This window comes from Triticum aestivum, chromosome 2B (genome assembly GCF_018294505.1).
Source record: "Triticum aestivum cultivar Chinese Spring chromosome 2B, IWGSC CS RefSeq v2.1, whole genome shotgun sequence".
Lineage (NCBI taxonomy): Eukaryota > Viridiplantae > Streptophyta > Magnoliopsida > Poales > Poaceae > Triticum > Triticum aestivum.
Window position 1 is genome coordinate 85,284,850 of NC_057798.1, and position 3,374 is coordinate 85,288,223.

Sequence of the window (3,374 nt, forward strand, 5' to 3'; positions counted from 1 at the left end):
TGTACTGTAAGTATCTGCCACGAAAAGCCAGGCAACAAGTAACGTTAGCATCCCATATGTATTCTTGCATTGTTTTGTTTGTGTATATATATACGAATCTATCTACGGAGGCAGGAGCGGTGTTGGTGTACGACGACTTTAGGAAGCTCCGTAGCAGGTGCGCGCGCAGGAGGCGACGACCGGAGACGGTGGAGTCATGGGCACGTAGTGCTACGTACGCGCGTATGATAAGCGCTAGCTTAGCTTGAAATGGCCAGGGAGCTGGGACGCAGGACGTTTTGGAACTTGTCGCACGCATGCAGGCCGGAGCGGGAGCGGGGGCGGTGCGGCCCGGCCCGGGCGGGTGCGCGCGTGGAATGGGAGGGAGGGGTGGGCGCGCGCCGCTGTGCGAGTTCGTTGGAGGAGTCCTGTGGGCGTCCGTTCACGGTCCACAGCTAGGTGAAACCACGTGTAGTGCAGGGCGAAAGTTTTTTTTTTTTAAGACTACGTCAATGGCGTACTATATTTTTATAGAAAAAAGAGAGTTAATTATAAAAGATCCGTCCCTGATGCGAACAATCTGGGGCGGGGGACACACACCCACACCTAGCTCCACACTCGCTAAGTTAACTCCTTACAAATCGTTGTAGACCTCCTACACCAAGCCCAAGGTTAGGGACGAGGAGTGCCGGCTTCTGTTGATCTTGTCCATTGAAGATCCTGGCGTTGCTTTGCTCCCATAGTGTCCAAGCCATCGCGGTCATCAGAGTATCGAAGCCTCTCCTATCCGCTCCCCTGAACTTCTTCCTCTCCCTCAGCCACCAAAACTGAGAAAGTGTCATTTTGCGTCGTCCCTTGCACGTTGAGCCTGAGCAGGTCAAACACGCGGTGCCATACTTCCTGAGCAAAGGTGCACTTGGCCAGATATGGTCGACATTGTCTTCCGCTTGCGGGCACGTGAAGCAGGGCGATGCTTGGTCCTGAAGCCCATGACGTGCCCGTCGATCCGACATCCACAACTTGTTCTGCAAAGCCAACCAAACAAACAATTTGCACTTAAGCGGCGCCCAGCTCCTCCAAATACATGCCGCCGTCGGAGATCTCGAGAGGTTCGAGCAAAGGTAGTCATAGACCGACTTGGCCGAGTAGCTCGCAGTAGTAGACGCCGGCCAACTGTATGTGTCTGCCTCATTCAAGTCTCTATGCACCAATGCAATCGCATGACAAAGATGCATGCACTGTATTTTGGGCGGTGAAAGAAGCAGTGGCATCACAGTCCTCCAACCATCTATCATCCGCTAGCGCTTGATTGACGGTCCGGCTGTTGATGATTCTAGTCGGCACTGTCGCCATTAGGAGCGGCGGAAAAAATGTGCAGGGCGAAAGTTAACTCGCTCGGATTGAAACAAATGCCTTGTGACCTAGTTGTCTATCCATTGTACTGTCCTTTGTTTTTCTCGATATTAATCAAATTTAAGATACGCTTTGAGTGTCTTTATTAAAACAAGACTTATCTAACTTTCCAAAAAAGAAAAAAGGAAACCTAACCTTATCTAGCCGTCTGACCTCTCTGGACGACCATAATCTTGTTGTGCATGATCAGACATGCAATTATCACCTCTCACAATGTCTCAGGATCCCACATATTTGCATGTCCACAAACAATAGCTCAACGAACAGTTATCCTCTGGGTGTGAAAACCCCTAAAGTTGACATAATGCTCCTCTTTCTTCTCCATTTCTCTGAGGAGATCGTCATCATCATCAACTTGTAGCCGCCATCACAATCGTCAGATGACAGCGAATCGAATAACTTGTTGTAAATAAACTCATCATCCGAGTCCATTGTGTATCCTTACAAATGTGCATAAAACAAGGTAGAACATATGTCCGAAAATTTTGTCTCATAATAATTGATGATTATTCTATATTCATTTCGGTATTTTTTGGGATGATAAAGGTAAAACCCAAGGCACATTCAAGACTTTTGTAAGAAAAGGTCAAAGCCATACTATTTAGGTCAAGATCAAGAAAGTCTGAAGTGATAATGGGACGAAGTTCAAGATCACCAATATTTACGTCTTCCTCGATGAAAAAGGGATCAACCACAAGCTTTCCACCGCCTGTACCCCTCGACAAAATGGAGTTATGGAGAGGAAAATGAAACATTGACCGTGATGGTACACTATGCTCGACGAGTATAATGCGCACATATGCTTTTGGCCGATGCCATCAACACCATGCGCACCGCCATCAATCAACTATACCTCCACGAGCTCCTCAAGAAGGTGGTATATGAACTTCGTAGTAGAAAGCCCCAAGTTGAATATTTTAGAGTTTTCGCGTCCAAACGGTTTGTTCTTGACAAGCACCGTAGAACTGGATTTTCTCCTAAAGCTCACGAGGGATTTGTTCTTGGTTATGGCCTCAAACTCTCACACACATCACGTATTCAACAATTTCCCCGGAATATTCATATTCCAATTGTTTTACTATTAAAGTTAAAAAATGAATGTATGATATGCTGGTGCAAAAATGCATATTCCAATTGTTAACAATTAAAGTTAAAACTGGATGTATGATACGTTGGTGCAAATATTCATATTCCAACTGTGAACGGTTAAAGTTAGAAGTGCTAAAACTGAGACTGGAATATTAGCCCTTTGGAATATTAGCCATTTGAAAATGGAACTTGTATGATATGTTGAAAGTGGCGTGGGAACAAAAAATGTTCCGTCGCCGGGACTTGAACCCGGGTCTCTCGGGTGAGAGCCGAGTATCCTAACCACCTAGACTACGACGGACGGTGATGAACATTTGCAAATCTCGCTTCTAGTTACTGAGCACAATGTTTGCGGCATCTTCAAATCGTATACGAGTGACCTCATCTGCTACGTTTGACCCTCCGCCGGTTAGTGCTCTATAATTTCCTTCCGCTCTCCCTTTGGTTGAGAGAAATAGGAGGATTCTGAGAAGCAAACCGAGTGGGACTCCTCGAATCAAGTCCGCGCCTTCATCCGCAAAAGAATCCCCGAGTGCCAAATCCAATCCACTTCTTCGCGTATTCGAATCAGGTGTGTTCTCGGTTTGTGGTCTATAAGTAAGTTACCCAAGAACTCCAAGTTCACTGAAGAAAATTCTGCAAGCATCCTGCACTGATCAAGAAGACTATGGAGGGCGCATCGCGTGATCTCCCTCAGGACATCTTGACGGACATATTTGCCACCCTCGAGATCCCCGATCTCGTCCGCGCCGGCTCGGTCTGCTCCTCCTGGCGCTCCGCCTACTCCAGGCTGCTCCTCCCTGGGCACTACAGGCGCCCCCAGATGCCGTGCCTCCTCTACACATCTGAATCTGCCGGCGAGAGCGTTGCTTGCCTCTACAGCCTCGCGGAGA

At 47.6% G+C, this 3,374-nt stretch overlaps 1 non-coding gene across 1 annotated transcript; it reads right to left on the reverse strand.

Moving 5' to 3' along the window:
* Positions 1 to 2,709: 2,709 nt before the first annotated feature.
* Positions 2,710 to 2,782, reverse strand: TRNAE-CUC (transfer RNA glutamic acid (anticodon CUC)). Its single transcript has one exon. It is a non-coding gene; the product is annotated as a tRNA-Glu (tRNA).
* Between the last annotated feature and the right edge of the window lie 592 nt (positions 2,783 to 3,374).